The sequence below is a fragment of the Semicossyphus pulcher genome, unplaced genomic scaffold (assembly GCF_022749685.1).
Source record: "Semicossyphus pulcher isolate SPU_LCO1_2020_fin unplaced genomic scaffold, fSemPul1.0.p SCAF_22, whole genome shotgun sequence".
In the NCBI taxonomy this organism is placed as follows: Eukaryota; Metazoa; Chordata; class Actinopteri; order Labriformes; family Labridae; genus Semicossyphus; species Semicossyphus pulcher.
Window position 1 is genome coordinate 13,288,160 of NW_027211696.1, and position 16,046 is coordinate 13,304,205.

A 16,046-nucleotide genomic window follows, 5' to 3' on the forward strand; every position below is an offset into this window, starting at 1 on the left:
TTTGACTAAGGCCGTGACTACACGAACGTATATTTTTCAAAACGTTGCTTTTTCTCTGCGTTTTGACCTCTCGTCCACACGCAAATGACTTTTAGAAACTCTGTTTCCATGGAGACGTGTAGATGAGGTAAACAGCGTGTTTGGCCCGTGACGTCAGGCTGTGCGCCGTTATCTGCTTAGTGAAGCGTCGCAAATGAGGCTACATTCCTTTCAATATGTACAGCTACTCGTCGGGATGCACTACTTTCAGCGATAGATTTTTTCAGACTTTTGATTGGCCGAGATGTTCTTTTTCTCCTTTGCATGACCGGGTTATATCGCTGCCTGATGGTGTGGCATTCTCACTACAGCGTTTCTGTTGCTTTTTTGCATTTTTGTTTGGACGGGGATTTTTTTTTTCTTTACCGTGCTTGTGTGGACGGGGCCTTTTTTTGGAAACGATGGAGGGTAAAACTCCCTGAAAAACACCCGTGTACGTGCAGACATGGCCTTAAAGTAATGACTAAAATGTGATGACTTTTTATTGACTTAAAGCGGTCTAAAATGTTTTGAGTTGTCGTCGACTAAAGCTATAAAGAGTAAAAGTGACTAAAAGGTGACTAAAACTAATGACCATTTTCATCTGAAGACTATTTCTTTGGTAGGAATAACAGTAATTCCAAACAAAACTGGAAAACTGTAGCAGTACGAATTCATTTATTTTCACCTGGGTTTTATTTGGCTGGCAGTAGAAATATAAACAGAAATCCTCCAAATCTCCAAACCTGAGAAATAAAACTAACAGTGAGAAAGCGTCTCTCTGCATTTTGGGAGAACCCTCATCCTTAGCCTCTGTTTTGTTTTGTTAGATGTTAAAGAAGTCGTACAGCAGCAGGAGTATTTTCTCTGTTTGTTTTCCCCTCACGTCAGTTTAAATATGTAGGAATTCCTTTGAAAAAAAAAACAGTGAAAAAGCTTATGTAACACACACGGAGCATTAAAATAGAGAGCTGTAAGATACTGTAGACGTTCCACTGCGAGCTTGTCAGATTGATATTAATAAGATGAGCCGGGTTACTCCTCTGGACTGCGAACATGATCTGCAGCTCAAACCATGAAACAGCCTCTCATTTGGCCCTCTCTCTACTGTACCACTGTGTACCTACAGTATCTCATTTCCCTGTGCACCACTCTCCTCCTATCCACACTCTCATGGAGGGGCCTGACTCTCCTCTAAATCCGCCCGGGTTTGATCATTAGGACGTACAGGAGGAATCAATCCGGTGAGCGAATTCACATCACATACACCTCCAGCTCTCATCAAATGACCTTGACTGCTGCCGCCGCCGCCGGCATCGCTTGCTTTCAGATGAGAGGCTAAGTATGATAGCAAGACGTGTGATGTGCAGATGAAGTATAGCGCTGCACATTAGCGCCTTCCAAGAGGTAAATTCGAGCGGGCTAATGAATGTGCCATGCTGACTAATTTAAAGTTCAGCTCCCACGTAAAGGTAATGAGAGCCGCTGCGCACTTAGAGCAGCGTTCAGCTACAGGCCAGAGCTGCTGATTTGAGCTTAGACATCTGCAGTGTGTGTGTGTGTGAGGATGTCAGGGTGGTGCAGGTTGTCTCAGAGCTGTTAGTTAACGTTGTAGTTCACCGCGCTCGGGTCCTGATGGTGATTACCTCATCAGCTGGTCTCCTGTGTCAGCTCCCGGTGTAGCACAGGCCTCGTCCCCAGATACATGGAATTACAAAGCAATGGCACTTTTTTAAGCATAGACTATATTATAATTGGAGGTAGTCAGCGTGACGTCACCCATTGGTTCGTCGACTGCCTTTTGAAGCCACAAATTCAGCATTGTGACCACAAACTGTAGCTAATTTATTTGCTGGTAAATTAGCTTGTTACTCATTGGGTTTCCTATAGAATGGGATTGTATTTGTGGTGGTACCTGACCGGTCTATTTATTAGATTTAAGAAGCTAAGAGAGCTTATGGAACGCTGCGGACTCGCAGAGAAAACCAAGTAGATTAAAATAACTGGTCATCACTACGACCCGCCGTCTTCACTACAGTGCTAAAACTAGAACTTAAAGGAGCAGAATCGATAGAAGCAATATTTGAAATTGGCCCATTCTACATTTCTACAACTCCCAGCATGCATTGCGCCCCTCTCTCTGAAAGGAACGGCCCTGCGAGAGACGCTGGAGTGAAATGCTACCGTTTCCAGTCAAGGACATTGATCGCTGCAGGCAGCAGCTCAGAGCGGTACAGAATCCAAAATACTACGAGAATATACCGGTGGATCATCTAAACAATCTTCACATCTGCAGTCTACATCTCAAACCTGACAATTTTGAATGAGACATGACATCTGAGGCAGGCGTCCTAGATTGAGGAAGTGTAGTTTAGCGAGCTCCCTGGCCTCCGCCAGATGACATGTTTTACGTAGTCTGGCGGAGGTTTTCCAGGGCCCATTGGAGAAGCGGATGGCGTCCTCCAAAGGCACAGAGCAAACCTACCATAATGGTATTAGCTCCCCATAAGAGCATGATAGGACTGAGGTTGAAAATCGGAGACTGGCCCTTTAACTCACTAAAACACCTGAAGTACAAAGACATACTATTCGTACGATAAAAATCTACCAACAACACAAAAACTGAGAAGTTCAGTTCAGTGACTGATATTAGCTAATGTGACACCACGCAGCCCGCTAGCAACATCCACCTCACTCTGACTCTGTCACTTAAAGGGACCAAGCCCCTAGTTATGCTTAACTTTAAGCCTTAATTTAATTCAAACAAGTGAGCTATATTAAAATCCATCCTTCACGTAGATGTCATGAATGACCAAAACCGTTTTTGTACCAGGCTGTAGACATGTTTAATCCTCCTGTAAGGTTTGGCGTTCTTTTTGGCCTAATTGGGATCGACTCGTTTTTGGAGCCAGCCTCAAGTGGCCACTCGAGGAACTGCAGATTTTGTTACTGCAGTGTTTGCTTCCTTTCAAAGCCTCTGAGGTTGCTGCTTGATTTGTTTGTGCTTTCACCGAACTGAATGCAAACATAGACAGTAAAACATGCTGCCACAGTGCGATGATGCAGGTCTCTGCTCCTGCCAGCTCGGCAGCTTTTCTAACATCTTTGCCTACCAGCACGTCCTGGTTATAAAACGAGTGTCACCTGCGTGTGACTGAGATATTTTCGTAGGTGAAGATGTAACATCCACAGCCAGCAGTTCTGAGAATGCAGCTGGTTCGGAGGTAGAGATGAATGTTCCTCAGACTGGGGCAAATGTCGCCGTTACACAACTGAAGAGTAATAACCGCGATGAGGGCCAGCTCCTTTTTTTTTTGATTTTCCTCCCTCCTCTGCTGCTCGGTGCAGGAGACTGGGCAGAGTTTCAAAGCCTCCTCTTTTCTCACTCTGACTCAGTCGGAAGGAGAGACGAAGAAGAAAAAAGTGTCCTTCTACATTTACACAGGAAATTCATGGTTCTGGTTTCTGTACGTGAACTGAAAGACTCCAGGAGCGAGCGACTGTTGTCACTTATGGCCCTGCAAGACAGGGTCATCATTCTCGAGTCGTTCCTCTTCAACACAAACACACACAGTTATGTTTTATTCCTTTTTCTTTCTTCCTTTATTTTTATTTTTTTTACAAACAGGGTAAATAGAAACAGCTCATACAACTCAAATTTAATTGATACAAATAAATGTGAATATTTAAAGGAAGATAGGGTACATGGAAAACGCTGTGACACTCATCTGCCTTGCATGCATCACTGCGACTGTGACACCCTATTCAAAGCGCTTGTTGATCCATTCATCTTATGTATTCACCTTGTAATTTATTTATCCGCACATTTTGTTTTTTGAGTATGTGATCCTTGGTGCTTGATCCGGGAACATGCATGCTGCAGCAAGATGTCGGCTCCGTTTTAACTAGGCTCATTAGCTGCAGAAGGCGGCACCGGTTAATTAAAATAATTCCCTGTTATCGCGGCTGCTTTGGTCAGCCAAACGATACCGGGGGACTGCTATGCAGCACAGACTGCTTTCGCTTTGGCGAACGGCGCTCCTCGACCACAGCTAGCACCTAATTAGCGCTGGAGGAGGAATATTTTACCGCGAATTAACATGCCGCGCTTCGGCTTGAGCTCTAATTGACGAGCCTCATCTGAGAGCCGGGTGGAAGACCGTGGCTGCATGGCGGCTCAACTCGAGCGCAGGAGAGAGAAACACGCATAGAATTTTTAACCATTTCATAATTAGTGAGTATCAAAAAGCAGCTTGTTTAGTGGCGGGCTTAAATTCATTTTTATGGGCGTTGCACGCTCACGAAAGAAGAGGGCTTCCCTGTGTTCTCCCATGACCTCCGCGGCACCTTTTCCAGCATGAAAGCAGATGCGGATGTTACACAGGTTAAAGGGCAACATGGTAAATATCCTATAATCCACGTTCAGATCAAAACTCAAAGGTCCAGCCTAATGAAAGCTTGTGAACGTGCCGTAATCCCAAGTAATAGGAACGGATCCCACAAACACTCTGCTCATCAAGTCACTGTGTTGAATTACATTAAAACCCAAACAACCTTCAAAATACATATTTAAAACCCAGGGGTAAGCTTAAGCACACAGCTATGAAAGCAACTTTAAGCACAGTAATATTTGATGGGAGTTTCTTGCTGGGCAGCAGGATCGTTGCCGTTGCGAGCTGTGGTCTCAAAGGACGGGTTCACATGTTTGAAATGCTCTCCATGCAGCGCTCACACGCCGACGTGATCTTCTAAAGTTTACAAAGAGTTTTTTTGTCCACCTCCGTCGCTCGAAAGCAGCTCACTAAGAAAACAGACACTTGATCTGACTTATTTATAGGCGATCTACAGGCTAATTTACTTCAGCTGAATACAAAGAAACTGGAAATTTGGTCTCCCTTGTGGACCAGGAAAGTTAGTAGCTCTGTCAATGTTCATACATTATTGGAGTGTGACTATTGACACATACTTGGGTTCGCTACGTTGCGTCTGTCATCTTCAATTTTGTTCATTTCTATGTTTGTGTCTTTTAAGTTTTTCAACTCTCCTTTTTTTCATGGATTGATCTGATGTTCACAGTCACCCAGAGTCTGTTATCAAAACAGTGTTCTATTTATAGCAGTGGTCTGCTGTTCAGAAATAACAGACAATAGAACGCCCCGATTGACCAATCAGAAACGAGTACTCAACAAAGCAGTGGGATATTTCTAATAAGGCACAGTTTGTATCAGGTTATAATCTATGATTAGGGTTGGGAGAGTTACTAATTACCTGTTAAAAAATTTAATCAGTAACCTTATCCAAGTTTCACAATTTTAAAGTGATTTCTTTTGGATTACTAATCTGCAAATAGAGACAAGAGAAAAGAAATGTCAATACTACCAGGCGAATGCCCGTTGAAATGAGTGGCGCTAATCATGCACATTTAAATTTACTTTCAGTGTGCTATTCACACTCAAACCTCAAGTAAACCCATAAACTTGTTTAGTCCTGGGCTCTTGTTTTTACTCACACCATCCCGGCCACGGCCATCACCAGAGTCACAAACTGTAGTAGACGTAGAAGGCGACAGGTTAGCTAACATTTTTAACTGACATTCTGTGCAGCTAACGTTAGCAGTTGGTCTTAAAATTAGATGTCGAGTCCTTTGGAGAGTGACAGCTTTTTGACAGCCGGAAGGCAGAACCTGCACTGTGCTGCGATGTCGCTCACATTTTCTCCTTTGAAGACAAAATGATGGTGAAACTTCCACCCAGTAAAAGCATTTTTTTCAGCAAAGGCCACCACAGACTGCTGATGGCAACTTTGAGGAGCGGTGTTGTGAAACTTGTGTGTCGTAACTTGTGCGCGCAGTTGCACAGGATTATCAGAGACGGTCAGACAGATGGTTAAGATATAAGACGTCAGATGTTATAATAATAATAATAATAATAATTACTTTATTTATATAGCACCTTTAAAAACAAGAGTTTACAAAGTGCTTTGACAGCCAAGCAAACAAAGTAAAGCTATAGAGCTAAAGTTATAGAGCATCTTTGTTATTAAATCGTCTTCATTTTAAAATTGTAATCCTGCAAGTAATCCCCATTTTTAATAAATGTATCTGTAATCTAATTACCTCTTATTTTTCTTTAAATGTGCAGAATACAGTTCCTTTTTTTGTATCCTGATTACGTAAGCCTTCACATCTGTTACTCCTCAAGCACGTTTAGAATAAATGTCATCGAATTAGCTTTAAAAAGTTAACTGACACTTTAAATATAATTGGTTTCCAAATTGTAAAAATGTTCAGTGGGGTTAGCACACATTTTGTAGTTCCATAAATATGGGGGAGTCATCAGGGACTTTTTTTTTTTATCGTGAAAAAAACAAGCAGCAAAGACCCTAAATCCCCGAATATGTATCAAGCTCCAAAAACACTTTTTCCTACAATTCCCATGATGCAATCAATCGCACATTTGTGTGTCTGCATGCCCAAACTGCTCTGTGATGATATGGCACCGTGTTGTAAAAGCTCCTCCAGAGCCGCGGAACAATAACTCTTGTAAACTGATTTATGTGTTCAGTGTTTGGAGTTTTATTTACAGCACAAACACATTTCACTGTGTGTGTGTGTGTGTGTGTGTGTGAGTTGTTGTGAAGATTAGTGAATGTAACCCTGCTGTAATCAGTTCATAAAATTGGACACATTTGCCCAGTATTCCCTCTGATATTTGTTGTTACCACTGTGAGTAATCCATGACTTTTCTCAGCAGAGAAGATGTCTCTTCTTCTCTCCTTTTGTCTCTCTGTGCAGCGCTGAAACAACATTGTCACATTTTAACATATTGGTTGTGAGGAGAGTGGGTGGGTGTGCCGGCTCTTCTTAGGAATGTTTCTTTTTTTTTTTATCCGTCTATTTGTATGGTGATGTTTGTTCTCGGCATGCTAATCTAGCAGTCAACACTGGTAGAGCCCGAGTTGTGTATTTCACACACCCGGGGATCTTTTGATCAGACCAGCGCCGCCTGCTGAGTCCCTTCGCAGCCCCGCCGAGGCTTGTTTGCAGCTGCACACACACACACACACACACACACACACACACACACACTGTACGCACAGGCGGCTGCTTCACACACGCATGCCGGTTCTTACTGTACGCTGTCACACACCTGTGCATTAACATTTCTCACACGGGAGCACAAAAAACATCTTTGTCCACAGTCCGATAATGAAAGCAGAAGCATGAAGGTACACATTGCCTACACACTGCATCCATTCATAGTGGCTTGAAGAACATACTACGGTTCAACTTTAGCATGCACTCTGTGGGGCTCACACACACACGCGCGCGCGCACACACATCCACACATTTGAGCCCACTCACTGACACATGAAAGCAGACACAGAGACGAGCAGCCTCCGCGGGCCTCGGGGAGCTCTAATGGCCTTGTAGAGTGCAGTCAGGGAGAGTGAGGGTGAAGAGCAGAGCAAGGTGAAGGCGCACAGCTCCACTTCCAGTTAAACACACACACACACACACACACACACACACACATAAATGCACGTGAGCATCTGTGTGTGCTTTCGACACGTTGTGGAACCGGCACAGTGAAAAGAACAACCACAGAGAAAGCGCACAACTAACAAACATGCCACTACAAGCAGAATTCAACGCAACACACACTTTTTTCTCACACACACACACACACACACACACACACACTGCATTGCTACAGTCAAGCGGCCCTGTCCTGATGAAGCTGCTGTTTCTAAAAGGAGCAGAACATGAATTATGCAGGTTCGTCTTCACATGAGGGGGTTTTTCTCCTTCTTCGCCGCATTCCTCTAAGCCAGCTGTTTTCTTTCTCTCCTCTGACTCTCCTCCACTCTCTCTTTCACTCTTTTAAACTCGTCTTCTCATCCCAAACACTTCTATCTTTTTCGCTTTAAATCAAGACTCCCCAAAAAACTGCGAGTCCCCCCCCCCCCCCCTCTCGCCCCTGTATGCTGCCCCCTCGGGCTTCTCCTTTTTCTGCTCTCTGCTGCACCCACTAACCCTTTTTTTCGTCTCTTTATCGTCGTCTTGATGCTGCGCGCACACACACTTCCTCTCTGTGTTTTTGCTCACTTCTCCCCGTGGATGGAGTGCTGAGCAGAGGAAGGGAAGAGGGCCGGTGCTGCTCCAGTCGGATCGGATTCTCATAAGTGTGTGAAAGAAGAGAAGCGGAAGTCTGACAGTTTGTCATCTGCCCCCGCGGCTCAAGTTTCCCTATTAAAGACGCCTGTGACAAATGTCCAGGGTGATCCAGGACCGGTATGTTTGTTTGTTTGTGAATCAGTGTGTGTGTTTGTATCAGTGTGGCGATAAAGAGGGTGAGAACAATTAGATTTTTACACCAACACCTTAGCTAACAGCTACAGTACATGTTTCTATATGTGTGAGTGTGGGCTGGTTAACCCTTCGTAGAATTAAAGAAAATACATTAAAAATCCAACCGAATCATCTCCTTCAAGAAACAATGTCCCTGTTATTCTGGATAACCTTTAGAGTAACAAGGACGTCTACACTGTAAAACATGCAGCGGAATACAAACTTCCAGGTTCAAGTTGGAATAACTTCATTCAGAACCTCAGACATATTACTAAAAATCCAGCTACTCCCATAGCCACGCTTTTAAAGGGGACCTATTATGCTCATTTCCAGCTTCATATTTTTATTCTGTCATTCCTTTACAGCAATTTTGCATGATTAATAACTTTTTTTAAATCCTTATTTATCTTGTAAAGGCCATCTACGCAGCCCCTTATTTCAGCCTCCATCTGAAACAAGCCATTCTAGCTCCTGTCTCTTTAAGGCCCCCCTACCTGAAAGCCCGCTTTCTTTTGATTGGCCAGCTTTCCTTAAAGTGGTAATCTCGAAGATCTCGGTTTCGTTCTCTTTGGCGGCACCTATGGGGATAAACGGTAAATGCAGGAGCACACTTCCCAGATATCCAGACAGTGTTGCATGTGTGACGTCCACGGTTGGCTCCGGTTGTAACTCTTAATTTCCCTCGCTGACGGTCGCTTTCCTTTTTAGACTGTTTGTCTTCATCTGAGCGTCAAATTTGTTTCTTTTTCTTTGGATTTTCACTTATTGTTGAAGTTGTATCTGTAGTCATCGATCTTTTCTTTGTTGGTTCAGCCATAGTAGATTACTGTTTACTCGCAACACTTGCAGAGACCGGAAAAGCAGCCGCTTAGCTCCGCCTACCCCCTCTGGCACACCAACCACTGCTGGGTGATGGAAAACACGTCACTAACTGGGCGCCGCTTGTGATTTTTCCCGCGTAAGTAGCCACAGACACCCAGTGTGTAATACTGCAAATGCAAAGGCTTTCATCAGTGGGCAATAGGCTCAGTCACCATTGTGTTACCTCATTCAGCGATAGATAGTGACTTAACAGATATTTATCAAATGAAAATCTTCCAGATTATCACTTTAAAGCCTGCAAAGGGGCAGCATGCAAAAGCACTTGCAACATTTGAAGTGGTAGGAAAACATCCTAGATAGAGTCACACTCCAAAATGCATGCTTTATTATTTAGAGACCGATAACAGATTTCATATTGCATATGTCATATTGAAGACATATTGCGTGAAGTTACACAAGCAAAGCAGCTAGCCTGGAGGTGATGTCAGGGCTTTGGCTAAAGACTGAAATCTTTCAAGTTCATCAAAAATATTTAGAGTCATAAAAAAACAAACAAACGTAATTTTAGTAAAACAGCTGGGCACTGTAGATTTAAGCACATATTTCTAAAGTAGGAGTAAATAATGTATTTTTGTGGCCTATTTTTAACTGTGGACATTTGGTGCTCTGGTAAATATTTATGGAAGCAGTATTATGTAAGTTGCTGCAAAATAAACTAAGAATAAACCTAAATTCAGTTTTGTTGCAGTCATGTAATGGGATAAGGTGACAAAAATGTTAAGTTTCATTCACCTCCCTTGGTTTAGTTTTGAGGCAGAGATTTCATAAAGATCAGAGCCGTTACGTGTATGTAGAGCCAATAAGGTCGCCTCCCTGCCCGGTAGTGTAAGTCACCAGTAGGCCGATCACCGTGGCTGTTTTCATCTCTCCCTCAAAGCAGCTGCTTCGTCCTTGCGGGATCGATCCGCAGTGGCATTGTCGGGTCGGTTCTGCCGTGCCCCTGTCAGCAGGGAATCCAGGCGTTCCTAACAGGAACGCGTCACATGGCCTCCGACCGGACGGCTCCCCTTCAGGGTCTGGCTCTAACCTGGCTCCAGAACACATGTGGTCTGGATCACTGCCATCTCTCCAGTAGAAACACACAGATGACTACAGTAGCTAAGTTTAACTGTGTGACAGTGTGTGTGTTCATGCAGATGAAGTTTATGACCTTGTTTGTACCTGTGGGATGACAGAAGGCCCTCACATTGGGGAGCCTCTCTGTCACTACTTGCAACATGAAGTTCACCCCCCTTTTACTCTTCAAGGGTAATATTTGAGGAAAGCAAAGGTTTTTAATCTATTAATGCAGCTGGTAGGGCTCTTCCTGACTTTTCAACACAAAGCTTTAACTATATCCATTCCTTCTCTTTCAGTTCAGCACCACACCAACCGCACAAACTCCTGTATTAGCCTACGAGTGTAATATTTTTACCTTTAAACCTGCGCACAGGCTGTCATACATTAAAACTTATCCAGCCAAATATACTCTCTTTGTGGTTCTAGTCAGGAAGCCTGCTTTAAATTAATTTAACTGGATGAAGGATTTTAGTCAGCTACAGTAAGCAACAGCTCAGCTCCGAGCCACCCCTCTACAAAGAGCGTTGGAGAAACACTGAGTTTTAAAATAATACTGCTTATTTTAATGGTTTTATAACTTTGAATTAGCCGGTATGTTTGTTTTTAAGAGAAGCAGACCTCTGAAGATAATTTAGCTCTGAGTAAAAACCTTCGAAACCTTTTAAAGAAGTTCAGCACTGTCATATAATTAGCGGCAGCTCAGTTTGAAGACACCTTTATCGTCCTGCGTCCAACAAAAAACAGCCTCTGAAAAAGCACTATTATTTTTTGTGAAACTGCTTTAGTCAGTGTTTTAGCAATTTAAATTACCAGGTCTGTTTTATGGAAAGGAAGTGGATCCCAGGGGATAATTCTGCAATGGTTAACCTTGTGAAGAATGAACACTGAAGGAATCCCAACCTTAAGCTGAACACCATCAACCAAGCTAGTAGCAGATTAGCTCGCTAAACCTGCGGAGGTCCTGTGTCCAAAGGAGAAATTTGTCAGAGAAACACAGATTTTAGTTTTTCAAGTTTGATTTTGATTAATTGTTTTGGAGAGAAAAAAGACCTCTGAAGATAATTTGGCTCTGGGTAAAAACCTCATGAAAGTGAACTAACCTAAAAGCTAGTTGAGCTCCATCAAACAAGCTAGGAGCAGATTAGCTAGCTAACCCTCCTGAGGTCCTGTGTCCAAAGGAAAAAAATGGGTCAGAGAAACATATTTTTGTTTTTATGTTTGATTAAATCACCGTATCTGTTCATTTTGGAGAGAAAGAGACCTCTGAATATAATTTGGCTCCGGGTAAAAAACCTCATGAACGTGAACACAGAAGGAGTTCTAACCTACAAGCTAGCAGAGCACCATAAAACAAGCTAACAGAAGCTAACCTCACAAACCCACCAAACGTGCTGTATCCGACAAAAGAGAGTGCTGGAGAAATACCAACTTTTTTTCAGTTGCAATTACTTATAGTCGACGCTAAGCACCATCAAACAAGCTAACAGCAGCTCCACTCGCAGACTCTCCTGACATCCTGTTTCCGACAAAGAAGAGAGTTGGGGAACCTTTTTTGTACCTGTATTTATCCCTGGTTCTGTTTATTTTGAGGAGACCTCTTTGGATTGTCCGGCTAACGGTAAAAACCTTGCGACTGATAAACACTGAAGGGTCACTTTGAGCCACAGTAAAGTTGTAAAGTTGCTCCTGCTTTGCTGTACAAAATGACAGAACTCAAAACAAAACTGTAGATATTTGACTGACAAAATGCGAGCCGGCTCTGGGTTTTCTCGACTGATGATTCAAACCGTTGACTTCACAGCGAACCCCTCGCACCCAGGGTTGTTGTTTTTGCAACACAGAGAACCTCAAAAACAAAGAGTGATGAAGATGTTGAACAGAAAGTGTCACGAAGAACTGATTTTTGAGCTGCCTCCTTAAGCAGAGAGGGAGGTTAAAGGGATGGAAGGAGATGAAAGGCTAGTGAGTGATGGTGAAGATCTCTGCATTGTTAACCTTACGGCATCCTGTTCTCCTCGGCTCGACTACAGACATGCTTCGTCCCACTCAGTCGCATTACCTCAGTTGTCCTTCTGTTGGCTTAAAAACACTCAAACTTATATTGTCTCAAAATATGGTGGCAACAAAAGCAGAGATAAAGTGTAACAGACAAGTTAGAGTTATGTTATGTTCAGTTTTGTTACCGTTTTCCAGACCATAACGCTCACTGCTCCCAAAGCAATCCCACAGCTTGTTGCGCAATGTGCTGTAATTTTCCAGCTCTTGTTCGGACATCTTTTTGTGTTTAATCGTGAGAGATTGAAAGGATTAAGCAGGAGATTACGTACGGCGGGATTACACTGACCCCGTTATCGGGAGGCCTCCGGGACGGGATGAGGGGAAAGAGGTGCGGTGAGGGAGGTGGAGGAGAGAGAGAACCATGGGACCTGTCGGAGTAGATGAGGGTGGATAAATGACGACAGGAAGAGAGAGAGAGTAGGAAGAGGAGAAGGGGAGTAGGGAAGGGATTTGGGAGATAATTGTGTGGGATCAGAGATGTGTGAGGAATAGAAAAGATGTAGGGGTAAGAGATTCCACTGGGTGGAGGAATGAGAAGAGAAAGTGAGTAGATGAAAGTGTTTTTTTAAGAGGTGTGTCATGCACAAATTGTTAAAGGTTAATTTTGGTTTGTGGGTCTTATTTTGATAGTCTTGACAATCCTGTCAATCAGCAAAACATAAGATTACACTCAAGTACAAGGAACATGAGCTGTCACACCATCATACAGGTTTTGAACAAATCCCCAAGTTATTCAAAGTTATTTGGAAGAAAAACTAAGGCAAACTGTAAAATCATTACTCAAACTGTTAGGTGAACTTTTTTTCCCTGAGCACTGAAGGATTATTGACAACTTTTCAGACAAATATTATGTTAATGAGGAAAGGATAACCTGCGTCTGCTTTGTACACTGGAAACATTAACTAGCTAGCTAACTAGCTTGATATGTATGGCCCTGTAGTAACCTAGCTTTAGCGTACTTACAAAGCCCAGAGTTAGCATTTCATTAGTTAGCTAATTTATTTTTTAAGGTTACAGTCGATGTTACAAAGGACATTTTTTTCTGGATTTAGGGAAATTTTAGCAACTCTAAAAAAATATATATCTCTATCTGTTCTGAATTCTGAATATCTGTTTTTTTTACATCAGAAAATATGGAGAAAAAAAGAGGATGAGGATGTTGACCACAGAACATGTAGCATTAGCCTCAGTCTTATGTAGAACTATTACAATGCGACGTACGTATGTAGCTATTAAGTGCATATTCAAGATATCTTAACAAGTGTGTAATTTTAAACAAGTCTGCTAGAGAATAACATTTTCAACCAAGGTAGCTTAGTTAGCTAGGTAGAGCTGATCAATCTGCATCTAAGCTGGCTTAATTGATGCCAGTGACAAAAATGTTTTTTAAAAACATCTTGTTTCTGCCTCTGTGTGAAATGAAGAACCCGTTGTTTCCAAATTATAAAAGAAATTGTAAGAATTCAAGTGGTATACCTGCCACCATTATCCCTGTAAAATACATGTGCAGCATGCTAGCTTGAAAAGGCATAGCAGCAGTATGAGGCAGTGGGCCATAGCAAAGGCTCAGTTCCATTGAGTACAGTATTTAACCAACAGATAGAATGAACACATTCATTAAACCATAGTTCTCCTTTAAGTCTGAAGTGGATCATGCCAATAGGGTGGTGTTAATGGTGCGTGTCCGGTTTAACCAGTGATTAGCGCTTAACAACGTCCAGTCAAGACTTCCTTCTCGGCGTGCTGCATGGTTTACAGTCCAATTAGCAACTTGTGTTCAGATCAAAAGTCAAGCAAGTTTTGCCCCTCCAGATAGCTTATGTCAGCAAAATAAACAGCGTCATTTCTTGGTTCATTAAATCCCTTGGAGCAGCGCCTGTTCATCTGTTTCTGGTGAGTCTCATTTTCAGGCTTCACTCTGGCTTACTACTGTATAAACCCGAGAAAGAAACCGTATGTTTTGCTGAAATTAACGTCTTACCTTTGCCGAAATTACAACATCATAATACAGATTAGTAAAAAGTAAACATGAAGCTTTGTAAGGTCTGTCCTCAAGAGGAGAAAACTACTTTTAAAATGCTCGTTGAACGAAGGTCGGCTCAATCATTTCTGAAGCATTCAAGGAAGCTGGGAAATCTGGGCTGCTTTTGTGACACAGCGTCAAGGGAATTTGTCTCTCGTTAGATCTAGAACATATTTCCTGCATGCGCCGCAGCCTGCTGATACGTGATTGGTCAGTACTACTTTGACTACAAGCGTAGTACAAACGGAAACCAGAACACTTGCCGTCCCTAAAATCCACATCCCTGCCTACAGATTCTTTATACACTTCTATGTAGAATCTGTGAATAGAGATTAATGCAGCACAAATCAAAAGTTGCAGAGCAGTTGGTGAACTTGGCGTGCGCTCGTCACCTGCACCATGTTCTCACGTAAGCAGGAGCACATGCACAGACACTTACACAAACACATACGCCCATACAGAGTGGCTTATTACAAAACCCACATCCCATATTGGGGGATTTATTCATCAGATTCTGTGTCATCTCTGCTTATCCCATGTTTCATTCATTTAGAACTGCCAGTTTTGGTTTTACTGGAAGTCAGAACAGATTTAGCGGAGCCACGGAGGAGAGTCATTATAATGTGTCTGTGCAGCGAGAGGGAGACAGTGAGGGAACAGTGGTGAATGGAGACACACTACAGGATAGTAATAGTGGATGGAGACCTCGAGTCTGCAACATCATTCACTCACAATTGCTGCGTCATGCCACACATTGTATTGATGAAGATTGTTTAGTCCTTCCAGGATATGTCGAGCTGTTTGTCTTTTGACATCACTTCCATCCAATGCTATAAACATGTGCAAAAGAGAGCCTGCATGTTATTTATTACATTTATGTTCTACTCTGTGTTCCAGGTGCTGCGCTAGAACGATAGATAAGAGAACTGTGCAATGACTCTGAGATCATCGCTGACACACACATCAGTAGCAGAGCCTCTGGTTGCCGCTTTAAAAGCAGAAAAAACATACATAATCAAGAGAAGACATCAGGTCATTATGGGTTTACACTGTAGTTGGAGGCTGGATTTGGAAGCTTCTGAGAGCTCACAATATCCATTGATGTCTACAGAACAGACCTAAGTTTCTTTGATATATTCAGTTTTGGTTAAATTTGTGGAAAGTTTGCTCTGATTGGTCAAAATTGGCCACAAAGAATGAATGCAAATTGGATCAGTTCAGGTTAAAGAAATAATCTCAAAGATTTTCATTTAAATAAATGTCTGTTAAATCTATCGCCAAATCAGGTGATTGAGCCTATGGCCCACTGATGTGACTGACCCATGGCATTTGCAGTATTACAGACTGGGTGTCTGTGGCAACTTTCACGGCAAAATCACTAGCAGCGCACAGTTAGTGACGCGTTTTCCATCAGCCAGCAGTGGTTGGTCTGCCAGAGAGGGTAGGCGGAGCTAAGCGGCTGCTTTTCCGCTCTCTGCAAGTGTTGACAGTAATCTACTATGGCTTAAAAAACAAAGAAAAGATGGATGACTACAGATACAACTTCAAAAATAAGTGAAAATCCAAAGAAAGAGTTTTAGAGAACATATGATCCCCCCCTCCAATCTCCCTCTCGTTATACCTGTTTGCTAAGGACACTAGATTACGTCTTTATGC